The sequence below is a fragment of the Miscanthus floridulus genome, chromosome 3 (assembly GCF_019320115.1).
Source record: "Miscanthus floridulus cultivar M001 chromosome 3, ASM1932011v1, whole genome shotgun sequence".
Lineage (NCBI taxonomy): Eukaryota > Viridiplantae > Streptophyta > Magnoliopsida > Poales > Poaceae > Miscanthus > Miscanthus floridulus.
In genome coordinates, this window is record NC_089582.1 from 122,117,507 (window position 1) to 122,133,533 (window position 16,027).

Genomic DNA, 16,027 nt, shown 5'->3' on the forward strand with positions numbered 1-16,027 from the left:
CGACAAATATTTACTAGTTGGTCACTTTTCGCACCGACAGAAAGGGTGTGTGTGTGCTACCTAGTCTTATTGCCCATGCTGTCGGGTACAAGGTGGTTTGTCGACGCCCACAATACTGTTGATGGCTAGATGCATGTGGTTGGTTCCACTGTGCTATTCTGGTATAGTAAATGCCAGCGCCTACCATACTGTAGGATAAATGTCGGCGCCAGTAACATTATTCACGTTTGACATGTCTAGAAGGTTGTAGAACACCCTTCTGACATGACCTGATAGTACTATCCTGTAGGTGTGCAGGGTACGGTCCTCGATATTGTGGTTGACTTGAGAATCCTGCCTTAGTTGCTCTGCCTGATTCTTTGGGATGTTATCGAGTGGGCGTCCCCGTTTGGTCGTTTTCCAGTCGGCTCTGACCACGCTGGTCGGAGAAGAGCTATAAGCAGAGGTTCGGTGTACTCCTAGTCAGAGAAGTGGGTCAGAGTCAGAAGTGAGCTTCGTCCTCTCCTTTGCTAGGCCTTCCAATTGGAGAGGTGGTCTAGAGTCGAAAGCAAGTGTCGTTCTCTCCTTGGCTAGTCCATCCGGTTGGAGTTAGAAGCGAGCATCGTTCCTCCTTGGCTAGGCCTTCCGATTGAAGAGGCAGGCTAGAGTCAGAAGTGAGCGCCGTTCCTCCTTGGCCAGACCTTCCGATCGGAGAGTTGGGCCAGAGTCGGATGTGAGTGTCGTTCCTCCTCGGCCAAGCCTTCCGATCAAAGACTGGATCGCCCTTCTAGCCTGTCGTTAGGTTTTTAGGTCAGCCAAGAGTTGTGCGTCGTTCACAACATCATCTGCTAGGCCAAGCTTTTGCATGGAAGTAGGTCCCTGAGGGACCCTAGGTTTATGAACCCGACAAGTGCAATTTTGACCTACTTACTAACAACAATGGTCAGATCATCTCTCTCTTCATGAGGATTCTCAGTGGCTTATTCATGAACTTGTGGGTAATCTCAAGGGCCTCAAGAGGTATGGTAGCAGAGAAAAGAGTCCAACTTGAATCTTGGCTGGGGAAGCTAAAAGATATCGTACATCTGTATTTCACCAAAGCATAAATAAATCAGATGAAGACACAAACACACAAACACATGCTCCCACACACACAGACGCACTCACACTCTCACCAAAGACAGCACCTAGCTATCCACACACCCAAACACACACACAGACACACACACAAATAGAGGAAGAGAAAGAAAGATAGACACACACACAAAGACACAGAGAGAGAGAGAGACACACACACAAAGACACACACACACAAAAAGAGAGGGACACACCAGCAGCGCTACATTTGCTACTACTGCTGATCAATAGTAGCTTAATCAACGGTAGCAACTAAAATACATCCCAGAAGAAAAAATAGCTTTGGGGCTCTCAAAAGAAAAACAATACCACACACCAACAGTTGTCAAAGACACTGCACCCACAAACATAGACACACACCCACACCAAAAAAAAGCAAACCACACACACACACAGAGGGACACACACAGACAGAGATAGAGAGACACACACACACACAGAGACACACAGAGATAGAGAGAGACATGCAAGCACGCACACATAGAAAAACACAGAGAGAGACACAGACACAGATATATAGAGAGAGAAAGACTCAAAAGGCAAATGACAAAAAAGGCAAAAACATAACACAACTCTGAAAAATACAGCTAATGCCAAAAGAAAAAGAAAATAAAAAGGTAAAAAACAGAGCAAAAACACACATACCCACAAAAAACCAACACACACACACAAACAGAGGGGGGGAGACATGTAAAAAGATACAAATGCACCCACACAAACAAAGAACACACAGACAGAGACTTAGAAGGCAAAGGACAAAAAAGAACCACAGCTAAAAAAACCACCTTCTAAGACACACATGCATATATATGGGCATGTAGCCTGAGCCTGTGAGCCCGGCATGAGGCCCGATATTTTGGCCCGGCCCGGTGATCAGTGGGCCCGGGCTGGCACGGCCTAGAGGAGCAGGACGTGCCTAGGCCGTATCCCAAGCACATGGGCCGCATGGCATGGCCCGCTCCCCAACAGTAGGCCCAGTGCTACCCCACCTCCCCTCCCCGCCGTAGCACAGCCCACCTCCCCTCCCCGGCACCCCGCTGCATTTGGCCTAGCCCACCTCCCCTCCCTGCTACACCCCCCACTCCATATAAAATGCAGGTGCCGCACCTACCCCCCTCACTACCCAAACCCTAACTAAAAAATCCCCAACCCTCCCCCACCACGTCGCTCTCTCTCGCTCTTGCTCTATCGCTCGCACTCTAGCTCTCGCTCATCTCCGACCGTCCCCGTCGACCATCATCCTTGGCTCTAGTGACCTCGCCGCCGCTCCCCCACCTCACCCTGAGTTCCCTGATCCCCTCCCTTTTCCCTCTCTCTCCTATGTCCTCTTAGTGACCATGTGAGTTTGTGTCCCCATCACTCCCTCCACCGGCACTAGACCTCCTTGCTAATCCATTCCCTGTGTCATTGCCTCTGTGTGACCCTCGTCTCCTCCGGCACCGGGCTCTGGTTGTGCCGATAAGAGCTAACCCTAACTCTAACCCTAACCCTTTCATCCTTCTAAGTTCTGACCTTCTCCTTTTGTAGGTCGGTTGCTGGTGCCTCATCCTCTAGCTATGGCATAGAGTGGGTAAGGCGGTCATGCGCACCGTTGAGGAATGAGGCTGGAGAGCTGCCGTCCATGGCCGAGGGCCGGATGGCGGATGACAATATCATCTATCCTATCACCAGCAATGAGGACCTGATTGCGGTAGGGCTATCCCCCAAGCGCGACGACGACGTCTATGATGCTGCTACTGCGTTGTTCGGTGTCGACGTCGGTAGCAGCCCTACTCCGATCGATCTAGATGGTGGTGATGCAGGGGTAGCGACGACGGCGATAGGGATGGCGGTGGCCTCCAACACCAACAGCACAGACGGTAACGGTACTCCAACCTCTTCTTCTATGGGTAAGCGCAAGTCTGTTGTCTAGACTGATTTTGAGGAGATCTATGAGGATGTGAATGGTAACAAGATTTGAACTACTGCTATCTGTAGAATGTGTAAGGCTGTTTTGAGTGCTAGATCTGCTGCCGGTACTGGTCATTTGATTAGGCACCAAAAATCTTGTAGGAAAAAGGTTGATCATACTGCTAGGGTTCAGTCTAGGCTTGCTTTTAATCCTAATAGTTCTGTGCATAACTGGAGCTATAATCCTGCTATGGCTCGATCTGAGTTGTGTCGGTTGATTGCTAGGCTTGACCTTCCATTAGGTATAGGTGAGACAGAGGCCTTCGAGGACTATATTGTTCATGGTCATAACCCTAGGTTTGTTAAGTCTTCTAGAAGGACCAACACTAGAGATCTTGGTAAGCTGTTTAATGAACGCCATGATGTGCTTAAGAATTCTATGTTGTCTGTTGCTTCATCTATTGCTTTGACTTCTGACATTTGGTCTGGTAATGCTAAGGAGGACTATATTAGTGTTGTTGCTCACTATGTGAAAGTTGATTGGGAGTTACAGAAAAAGGTTATGGGTCTTAGGTTGATTGAAGTGAAACATTCTGGTGAATACATTGTTGAAATAGTTGCTGTTGTGGTTGAGGAGTTTGGTCTAATTGATAAGATTTTTACTATCACTTTAGATAATGCTTCTTCTAATGCTAAGGCTATGAAAACTTTGACACCCATGTTTGCTGGTTATTTGGGTTCTAATCCTTCACATGAGCCTTTAGATCCTAATAAAAGTAAGTATACTCTTGTGCATCAACGTTGTGCTTGCCATATAATTAATCTGATTGTTAAATCTGGACTAAAGAGGTTGAAACCTTACCTAGAAGATTTTAGAACTGTAATTAATTTCTTGAATTTCTCTAATCAAAGAATTGCTATGTTCAAGAACTAATGTAATGCTAAGGGTGTTAGACCTAGAAAGTTTGGCTTGAATATGGATGTTAGATGGAATGCTACTTATCTTATGCTGAAACACTTGGTTCCATATAGTGTAGTTTTTTCTGTGTTCATTAATTCAAATTATGGATCTACATTTAAAAGAGGGAACATCATGCAGCTACTAACAACAAAGATCTTGAAGAAGCATTCAAGAATTTGTATCTTGATGAAGATGAAGGTGGAGCTGCTGTTGCTGGTGACTGAGAGTGAGACTAAGAGTGGACTCGATGAAGATGAAGATGGAGCTGCTGCTGCTGGTGACTGAGAGTGGACTTGACTACTTGATGAAGATGAAGATGAAGATGGAGCTGCTGCTGCTGTGCTTTTGTGTGAGTTGAGAGTGGACTTGTCACTCACTCACTTGTGTAACATTTGCATTTGAACAATGGTCTGTAATAACTTAATACAATCTTTAAAGCTAGCTGCACTGTTTTTTTTCTTTCTAGGGTTTCTCACAAGGGTGAGTTTTACCTAAAAAGGTTTTTAATGAGGCAACATTGTACAAACAGCTCATTCTGTTATCTAAGTTTATGTTATCTATGTCGTTCTGTCGTTCTTGTGAGTTGAGAAGATGTTTGAGCCAAAGTGTGATCTTTTCTTACTTGGTTGCCAAAGTGTGAAAATATTTGAGCCTTTGAGGAGATGTGTTCTCTGAGGTGTTTCATGTGAACTGGGCAGTGGGCAGGCATAGCCTGCAAATTCTGGCGTGCCTGACGGGCTGGCCCGGCATGAAAAAAGACCCATAGGGCCATGCCTAGGCCGAAGATCAGGCCCGCGTGCCTGTTAGGCACGGCCCATAGGACACGGCGTGCTTACTCGGCCCGAACCCCATCGAGCCGTGTCGGCCTGTTACCGGGCCAGCCCGTTGCCCATCTATGCACATGCACCCAAACACACAAAGAACCCACACACACAGACAAACTCAATATGCCTACAACAACAATCTATGCTTGATGTTCCATGTAATAGTGTGACAATGACTACAGGATGAATTTGCAGGTCCAAGCAATTCAGGGAGCAGAATAGTCACTCTTGATTTTTTAGGAACAATTCTGTACTCCTAAAAACATCAGAACTATTATCTGCATAGAGATGAAGCAAAACCTTTGAGTAGATAAATATGTCAAATCATCTCAAGTCCCATAAAATATGCTATTAATAATAATACCATATAACTTCATATGTACTGAGCAAGAAAAATATATTGAATCAGCATACTAGGAACAACTGATTCGACATACTTGTGCTGAAGAAGCATATTGCCTAGAAAGAAAAATGTACATGCAAGTAGTTGACAATATCACAAGAATGAGACCACATAGACAATATCACAAGAATGAGACCACATAGACAATATCACTAGAATGAGACGTGAAGAAAGTAGACAGTGACCCAGTATGAGAAGCAATGTCCCAAGAAGGTAGAAGGAACAAATAGAAAGACACAACAAAGAGGAGTAGATCTTAAGGACGTGCAAACAATGAAGGAGAAATTGTTCAATGAGAAATAGATAAGCAAAAATAAGTGCAACAATACAAAAAACGTGATAGGCCCATGAAAGTGAGCAAAAGAGAAGAAATATAGAAATTAGAAAAGTCCTAGTCACGAATGGAACAACCAGAGCGACAAGCAAATTCCCAATTAACTAATGAAACATCGTTACACACCGCACCCAATGATTTGTTTGCTCCAATTTGAACTACTAAACTGCTATATCCGCTGGCCTGCACAGCTTGGACATCGCCAGAAGCTCAAATCTTAGAAACATAATCCCAAACCGTTGCCAAGCAACCCAACAGCTCGTATGAGAGCTACAACACAATAGGCCGAAATAGAGCTCCGGAGAACCTAAGAACAGTTCAATGAATTGTTCGGCAACCCCTCCATAAAGTCTAGAATCAATAAACAAACATATTATAGCCAGTATGGGCAAACCTGATTAGAGTTATTTATTTAAAAAAACTAACAAAAATGATGTAGTGTCAGGAATCAATTCAGTGAGATCATTTTTTGTGGGTGATTTCTTGTCATCTAAAATTGGAAGTAGCTAAGCCAGTAAGTTTTCATGTTTCCCTGATTCAGCACATCATAAAATGAAGCTCCAGGTCTCACTATTTCAGAGCATATCGAATTTAAGTGCAAACAGTGCAGTGCTCACACATCAGTACATTACTGACTTAGGAGTATCTGCTTACAGAGTGCACATCCAAATTCCCAGTACAACCAATTGGAGCTCCAGAGAAGAAAAATTCCTCAGAACAAGAAAGCAACCAAATCGCCCAAACCCGAGGTCATCACACAGAGTTCCTCGCCAGGCGCCAGCTACCGAAAAACCAACACAAAATAGAACATCTCGAGCTAGATCTACTGCGCATCCACCACGACCGTGACCATCACCACGCACAGAAACCAGTAGCACCTCAAACAAAAAACAAAATCGCAAAAAAAACCATGTGAAGGCACAAAGGGGAGCGACGGGCTAAGATAGCAACTCACCAACAGCTCGCCACAGCTCGGTGGAACGGCCGCCTAAGTCCGACCACCGCTCGCCGGCGCCCCACCCACAGCCGGCCACAGCTCAGCGCAGCAGCAGCCGAATAGCCTGGCGACTAGCGCGGTGCAAGCGAGCGGAAGAGACATAGAAGAGCGGTGCAGTGCGGCGCGGCGTGGCGCGGCACAAGTGAAGCGGCGGTGAGGGCCTTGCGCCCACCGCCTGCGCCGGGGCACGTGCGAGAAACCGACGGGAGAAAATTGGGGAAAACGCGGTGGGAGATGAAAAGATAAGGGTGGGCGCGGGTTTGCGGGTTTCAAAGGCAGGCCCGTTAGTGAACCCAAACAGCCGCATGAATCTCAAAGCAAAATCAATGGTCTAGAATTTGATAGATAAATAACAACAAAATCTGTTGATAGATATATAGCATAAATCAAAAAATTAACCAACCAAAGCCTTTTTACTAGTTTCTTTGTCTCTCACTTTATTTTGTTAATTTACCAGTGTGTCCAATTAACTCATGTCTCCCGAGAAATAGTTCATCTCGACGGCAGAACTTACAAGTTCCATTTAAAAAAAAAATCATAATAGGAGCGCTTAGAGAATCTGTACTTGCAACAACAAATTACGAGGCCATGTGTTGGATATATTATAGGTTCGTCTCGTATAATATTTAATAAATCAAATAAAATTCTATGGTACGTATCATTAAGCATTGTATGGTTTAATGCCGTATGAGATTTTGACTGAACGTTTACTCAGCTTATTTGGTTGAAAATTATCCATCTTAATTGAGAAGTTGAGAAAAAGGACAAAAGAGTACCACGTGCGCGTGCGCCGCTGGCGGCGGTGGTCGGGCTGAGGCTGAGGCGGGCGGCAGGCGGGCGTGGCTAGGTTTTGCCACTTAATCCACATAATCATGGGAGTTTCTCTCATTGATGATGGAGGTGAGTTGATTGCGCCAGTTACCGTCTCTCCGTATCTCCGACCCCTGAATTCATCTGCTAGCTCTCCCCTTCCCCGCCGTATGCATACAAGAGAAAGTCCCCCATCAGTCCTACAACCTTCCGCTTCACTTTCGAGAGAGACCACATCTCAGCTACCCTTAGGTCTTCCCCGTCCCATACCTCTGCGCGCATGGAGTAGCGGGAGAGTTCCGCTGGCTCTCCTCTTCCCTGCCGCAGGCATACAAGAGAAAGTCCTCCGTTAGTCCTACAACCTTCTGCTTCACTTTCGAGAGAGACCATATCTCAGCCACCCTAAGGTCTTCCCCGTCTCATACCTCTGTGCATACGGAGTAGCGGGGAGTTCCCCACTGCAGGCATAAAAGAGAAAGTCCTCCGTTAGTCCTACAACCTTCCGCTTCACTTCCGAGAGAGACCACATCTCAGTCGGCCTTAGGTCTTCTCTGTCCCGTACCTCTGCACGCATGGAGTAGCGGGAGAGCAGGTGCCTCTGGAACCCTTGTCCGCCTGTGAACCTTGCATGGGGTGTGTGGGCAATTAAGTTTTTGGGGAGCGATTCCGTGACTGCTCGTCCGATGTCTTCTTCCTAGTGATCGCCCATGGAACCCGTCTTCTTCCTGGTGATCGCTCGTGAAGCTGTCTTCTTCCTGGTGACCGTTCATGCGACCACACTATGAACACCTTTCTACATCGACTATGGTCTATGACTTCGAGCAACGCACTATGTCGACTAGTGCGAATGGAGCCCCCGATGTCCTCGGCATGGGACCCTCCACTAGGTACAATCTTAACTCTATGATTATCACACTTTGCGTTCTTACTGTATCGATCTGTATGTCAAACTTGCATGCTATAGCGTTTGTTAGTGATATACACATGCATATATATGTCGTCACAAACCTATTGATGTTTTATTTCTGGATTAAATTGACCATGAAAATGCCTAATTCTCTAACAATCCAAAAACTTAATGTTAGGCAATTTTATGTCAGTGTTTTTGCTGCTGCTTTGAAGCCGAATAATTTTGATGGCAAGAATTTTATGATATGGCATGCTAAGATGGTGTTGTGGTTGACTGCTATGAATTACTATCATGCCGCACAGGGGAAGCCTGAACAATTTACTCCTGAGGAGGAGCAAAAGTACTTGGCTGCCGATAACCTGTTTTGAGGCACCATGATTAGTGGACTTCATCCTATGTATAAGAAAAACTACATATCTTACACATCAGGCAAAGAGTTATGGGATGCTCTTGAGGTAAAGTTTGGAGTTTCTGATGCTGGTAGTGAGTTGTACCTTATGGAGCAGCTGTATAACTACAAAATGGTTGAAAACAGTTCTATAGTAGAACATGCTCATGAGATACAGGCGCTAGCAAAGGAACTAGAATATTTTCTATATCTGTTACCTGACAAGTTTGTGGCCAGCGGTATGATCGCTAAGCTGCCACCTTCTTGGAGGGATTTTGCCACTTCTCTAAAACACAAGAGACAAGAGTTTAGTGTAGCTTAGCTTATTGGAACTCTTAATTTTGAGGAGAGGGCGACAGCAAAAGATAACCGTGGAAAAGGAGTTGAGTCTTCCGCTGCCAATATGGTGCAGAAGAAAAACTCATTTGCATCCCATAACAAAAAGAAGAATAACATGCAATAGAACAACAATACAAAGCCTAAGCAAACTGCATAGTTTAAGAAGAAAAACAACAAGAAAGGTGAGGTTGCTTTGTTTGCAGGAGTGATGAGCATTAGGCAAGTGCATGCCTAGACCGCAAATATAAGCAAGAAAAGAAATCAGCAAACGTGGTGATTAGCGAGACTGGAGGAGGAACATCTGGATATATTAATTCTTTACCTTTTGTTCTTTCAGTTTGTCTTTCACCAGAGTGATGGATGGACAGCGGTGCTAATATTCATGTGTGTGCTGATGTTTCTTTGTTTACTTCCTATCAGGCCGACAGGACTAGAGCCTTGCTGATGGGAAATGTTCGCATGTGCGTATTCTTGGTGCTAGTACGGTCGTTTGGAAGTTTACTTCAGGAAAGACGGTGCTATTAAAGAACATGCAGCATGTCCCCTCCATCAAGAAGAATCTTGTTAGCAGTTCTCAAATGTATCGCGATGGCTTTAAAATTGTACTTGAGTCCAATAAGTGTGTTGTGTCGAGACATAGAATATTTGTTGGAAAAGGTTATGATTGTGGAGGCTTGTTTCGCTTATCTTTGCTTGATGATGTGTGTAATAAAGTAGTGAACAATATTAATGTTTCGGATGAGCCAATTATATGGCATTCATGACTTTGTCACATTAATTTTGGTTGTCTCATGCGACTTGTAAATCTGAATTTAATCCTAAAATTTAACTCAGTCAAAGATTCTAAGTGTCAGGTGTGCATGCAATCGAAGCAACCACGGAAGCCTCACAAGGCTGCTGAAGCGAGGAACTTGGCACCATTAGAACTCGATCATTCTGATTTTATGCGAAATGAATGGCAAATTGACTAAAGGCGGTAAACGATACTTCATGACATGTATAGATGATTGTACTAGATTTTGCTACGTGTATTTATTAAAAACTAAAGATGAAGCGTTGCATTATTTTAAAGTCTATAAAGCTGAGGTAGAAAATCAACTTAAGAAGAAAATCAAACATTTGCGATTCGATCACGGGGTAGAATATTTCTCAAATGAATTTTCTAAGTTTTGCATAGTGCATGGAATTATTCATGAGAGGACGCCACCATACTCAACCTAGTCAAATGGGATTGCAGAGAGAAAGAACCACACTCTAACTGATTTGGTTAATGCCATGTTAGAGACTGTGGGGCTGTCTAAGGAATGGTGGGGTGAGGCTATATTGACAGCGTGTCATGTCCTGAATAGGGTGCCTACAAAGAACAAAGAAATTACACCATTCGAGGAATAGGAGAAGAAGAGATTAAATCTCTCTTACCTGCGAACTTGGAGTTGTTTGGCAAAGGTGAATGTGCCAATAAACAAAAAGCAAAAGCTTGAACCAAAGACCGTTGATTGTGTTTTTCTTGATTACACTATTGACAGCGTGGGTTATAGATTTTTAATTATAAATTCTAGTGTTCCTGAGATGGTTTGGAATCTAGAGACGCTATATTTTTTAGAATAAATTTCCCATGAAAAATACACCTAGCATGACTAGTTATGAATATATAATTCCCCATGAGCATGAAAATTTTACTCCAATGGAACAAATTGAGGAACCGTATATGCAAAATCCTGAGAAGGATGACACTATAGTCACTAGAAAAAGTAAGAGACAGAGGACTGCAAAGTCTTTTGGTGATGACTATATTGTGTATCTTGTGGATGACACACCAACGACCATTGAAGAGGCATATTCCTCTCCTGATGCTGACTTGTGGAAGGAAGCAGTACGGAGTGAGATGGATTCTATTATGTCTAAAAGAACTTGGGAAATAGTTGATCGTCCCTATGGGTGCAAGCCTATAGGGTGCAAATGGATGTTCAGGAAAAAGCTTAGGCCTAATGGTACTATCGAGAGGTACAAGGTAAGACTTGTAGTCCAGGGTTATACTCAAAAGAAAGGTGAGAATTTCTTTGATACTTATTCACCGGTTACCCGATTGACTACAATTTGAGTTTTGCTTTCCTAGACAGCCTTTTATGGTCTTATCATTCATCAAATAGACGTTAAGACAGCTTTTCTAAATGAAGAGTTAGAGGAGGAGATCTATATGGATCACCCGGATGGGTTTGTAGCAAATGGTCAAGAAGGCAAGGCGTGTAAATTATTAAAGTCATTGTATGGCCTAAAATAAGCTCCTAAGCAGTGGCATGAGAAGTTCAACAGAACTTTAACATATGTTGCCTTTGTTATGAATGAAGCTAACAAATATGTGTACTATCGATATAGTGGGGTGAAGGAGTTATTTTGTGCTTATATGTTGATGACATACTGATCTTTGGATCTAGCCTCAAAGTGATTGAGGAGGTGAAGAAATTTTTATCCAATAATTTTAAAATGAAAGATTTGGGAGAGGCTGATGTTATTCTTAATATCAAGCTTCTGAGAGAAGGTGATGGTGGGGTAACTCTGTTACAATCCCACTAAGTAGAAAAGGTGCTGAGTCGCTTTGGGTTTAGTGACTATGAACCTGCTCCTACACCTTATGACCTGAGTGTGCTATTGAGGAAAAATCCAAGAATAGCAAGGGATCAGTTAAGATATTCCTAGATCATTGGTTCGCTCATGTATCTTACTAGTGCAACAAGGCCTAACATCTCATTTGTTATGTGCAAGCTGAGCCCATTTGTGTCAAACCCGAGAGATGATCAATGGCGTGCTCTTGAGAGAGTGATGAGCTATCTAAAAGGCACTATGAGCTATGGTATTCGTTATATTGGACACCCAAAGATGCTGAAAGGCTATTATGATGCCAACTGGATCTCTAGTGCTGATGAGTTTTATGCCATAAGTGGATATGTGTTTTTGCTTGGAGGTAGTGTTGTTTCCTAGAAGTCTTGCAAGTAGACTATCTTAACGAAGTCTACAATAGAAGCAGAACTCATAGCATTAGACACCGCTGGCTCTGAGGCTGAGTGGCTTTGTGATCTCCTTATGGATTTACCGATTGTTGAAAAACTCATACCGGCTATTTCTATGAACTGCGATAACCAGACTATGATCACGAAGGTTAACAGTTCTAAGGATAACATGAAGTCTACAAGGCATGTTAAGAGATGACTAAAATCTATCAAAAAATGAGAAACTCTAGAGTAATAGCGTTGGACTATGTTCATACATCTAACAATCTGGTAGATCAGTTCACTAAGGGTCTGTCACGCAATGTGATAGAAAATGCATCGAGAGAGATGGGTTTGAGACCCACATGAATTTTACTATAGTGGTAACCTATTCTATATGATCAGAGATCCCGCGAAGTAGGATGGTGAAACAACCTAGTAGTAAATTGTGAGGAAAGATCCTTAGTAAGACTCATTTCTAATGCATATCTTCTTTCTATAAGAGAAAGCTCTAGTTTGGTTTTAGTGAATTGATGAAACCCTAAGTGCTAACCTAGTTTATCAAGTGATCATGAGATATGTAGCATATTCCAAGTGGTGAAGCAAATAAAGATCATGACATGATGATGGTGATGCCATGGTGATGATCAAGTGCTTAGACTTGAAAAGAAGAAAGAGAAAAACAAAAGGCTCAAGGCAAATATATAAATGGTAGAAACTATTTTGTTTTGGTGATCAAGACACTTAGAGAGGGTTAGAAACTTCACCAACGGATAGTCCAATAGGGCCACCGGTGCCCTAAACTTAGGTGAACGTGGTCACTGTAAGTGACTGGATGCTAGTCTCTGAAGGACCGGCGCGTCCAGTCAATAGTAGCAGAAGAAGCGCAGCGTCGGTCGTCGATCGAACGCTAGCACTGAAACGACCGGATGTTGGCTGGCTGCTTCCGGTCACACTGACATGATCATGCACAGGGGAAACGCCAAGTGACTAGACACTGGGTGAGTCCAGTCAAGCATGACCGGACACGCCCAGTCGTGAAAAATCATCTCTGGATGCTTACTAGAAACGACCGGACGCTGAGGTCCAGCGTCCGGTCACTTCACAGCAGCGCGTTCGGTCATCACTTGACCATTGAGATCTAGCGCTCAGTATTCAAAGAGATGTGACACGTGGCATGCATCATGTGATCAGACGCTAAGGTCCAGTGTCCGGTCAATATGACCAGAGCGTTTGGTCACCCCGTGTTGTGCCTAATGAAGAGGTACAATGACTCTATTTTGTGGAGGCTTCTATTTAAGCCCCATGGCCGGCTCAAGCTCATACTCTTGGCCATCTACATTGACATAGCAACCTTGTGAGCTTAGCCAAAGCCCTCCCACTCATATCCATTATTAATTCATCATCTTTGTGAGATTGGGAGATAATCCAAGTGTATTGCTTGAGTGATTGCATGTAGAGGCACTTGGTGTTCGTGTTTCGCTGCGGGATTCATTTGTTACTCTTGGTGGTTGCTGTCACCTAGACGGCTTGGAGCAGCGAGGATCGTCGAGTGGAGGTTGGTGATTGTCTTTGGCTTCGATCATGGTGATTGTGAGGGGTTCTTGACCTTTTCCCAGCGGAGAGCCAAAAGGTACTCTAGTGGATTGCCCATGGCTTATGTGATCCTCATCTTGTGTTGGTTGTGCGGCACCCTATTGAGGGTTTGGCGTGTGAACCTCCAAGTGAGTGAATCGTCACAACGAGGAGTAGCTTGCCGGCAAGCAAGTGAACCTTGGTAAAAAATCATTGTGTTCATCATTTGATTCTGAGGCGATTGGTCTTCATTGGTATTCATTCTTGTGATTAATTGGCTCCTTCCTCGACATGGTGGTATAAACAAATTGCTCACTCTCTTTACTTTATAGCAAACTAGTTGTCAAGCTCTTTAGTGTAGCTAGTTGTGAGAGCTTGTTAGTTTGGTTAGTGTGGCTCTTTAGTTAGCCTTTGAGAGCACATTAACTTAGTGTAGTGTCATAGCTTTTGTATGGATAGAAACTATATAAACTAGAATTGTGGTAGGTGGCTTGCTATTTTAGTAGACTAGCGCAACACTTGCTTCGCTTCATAATTATCAAACTGGTTTGTTAAGTGTTGTTGTAGAAATTTTTAATAGGCTATTCACCCCCTCTAGCCATTAGGACCTTTCAAGTGGTATAAGAGCTGAGGTCACCGTGACTTGAGGCTTAACAACCTTCGGTGTAAAAATGGCTTAAATCAACAACACCAAGAAGCCACCCCAATTTGATGGCACAAATTATCCATATCGAAAATCAAAGATAACTACACATATCAAGTCAATCAATAGAAGAGTGTGGAAGGTGGTAGAAATCAAAATTGAGATTGAGGATCTAAAGAATCCCACCATGGCCGAAGAAGTGCTTCTCCAAAATAATGGCATTGCTCTAAGTGCCATTCATAATGTAATTGATAAGAGAACATTTGAGCAAATCAAGAATATTGAGATGGCTCATGAGGCTTGGAAGAAGTTGGAAGAATCTTTTGAAGGCACTCAAGCCGTGAAGGATGCAAAGGCATATATTCTCAAAGACAAGTTTGCAAGCATCATGATGAAGGAGGATGAGAGTGTGCCAGAGATGTTTCATAGGCTTCAAGTGCTTGTCAATGATCTCAAAGCACTTCGAGAAGAGGTTAAGGACAAGGACTTCTCCCACAAGTTCTTGAGATATTTGTCTTCAAGATTTGGCACATTGGTCACTATTCTAGTGAGGAGCGGTTTGGACACCATGACACCAAACCAAGTGTTGGGAGATATAATGACCGATGATACATATAGAGATGATGATAAGAAGGAAGAAAAGAAGGAGAAGAAAAATGAGAAGAAGGATGAGAAGAAGAAGAGCGTGGCATTCAAGGCCACATCATCCAAGGGCAAGGCAAAGCAAGATACATCAAGTGAAGATGATGGCTCATGGGATGATGATGATGATAAGAAGATGGCTCTCTTTGTCAAGAAATTTGGTAAGTTCATGATGAAGAAAGGGTGCCGTGCTAGAAGAAAGAAATCTTCATCCAACAACAAGGAAGAGTCAAGAAGGTGCTTCAAATGTGGAAGCAAAGATCATCTTGTTGCTTAATGCCCATATAATAGCGATAATGATGATGACAACAAGAAGAAGGACAATAAGGAAAAGAAAGAGAAGAAGGACAAGATGACCTTCAAGAAGAAGAAGGGTGGTTTATATGTGGTCACTTAGGATAGTGATGCTTCCTCAAGTGAGGATGACAAGACCACCAAGAAGAAGGCACTTACAAGCATTGCAATCAATGAGAAGCCTTCTCTCTTCGACACTCCATCATGCTTCATGGCTAAGGCCACTAAGGTACAAAATTGTAATGATGGAGGTGATGAGGAACATGATAATGAAAATGAAAATGAAAGTGATAGTGATGATGATGAACCTACTAAGGATGAACTATTTGACATGCTAGAAGATGCTAAAGAACACTTTGATATCAAGAGAAGGGAATGCAAAAGCTTGCGTAAGGAACTAAAAGCCCTTAAACAAGCCTTTGATGAGCTCAATGCATCTCATGAGAGGCTAGAGGAAGCCCATGAGAAGCTTGGCAAAGCTCACAAGAAGCTTGAAAAAGCTCATTCCTCTTTGCTTGATGAGCAAAATAAAAAGAAGCATGTTGCAACTTGCAATATAGGCTTAACTTGTGATATAATTGACAAATCATTATCTATGCCTATCATTGTTGCTCCCACTAACCCTTCTTATAGTACTTCTACTCCCACCTCATCTAGTAATGATGGTTTCATTTGTGATACCTCACTAATGGTTGAGAATGAGAACCTCAAGAAAGAGGTCAATAAGCTTACTCATACCTTAGCTAAAGCCTATGGTGGTGAGGACCGCTTGCTTATGTGCTTAGATAGCCAAAGAGCTTCTCTCTATAAAGAGAGATTGGGCTATACCCCCAAGAAAGGCAAGGCGGCCTTTGCTCCTCATAAAACTAGTTTTGTGAAGAACAATGATTGGTTTTGCACTAGTTGCAAGCAAG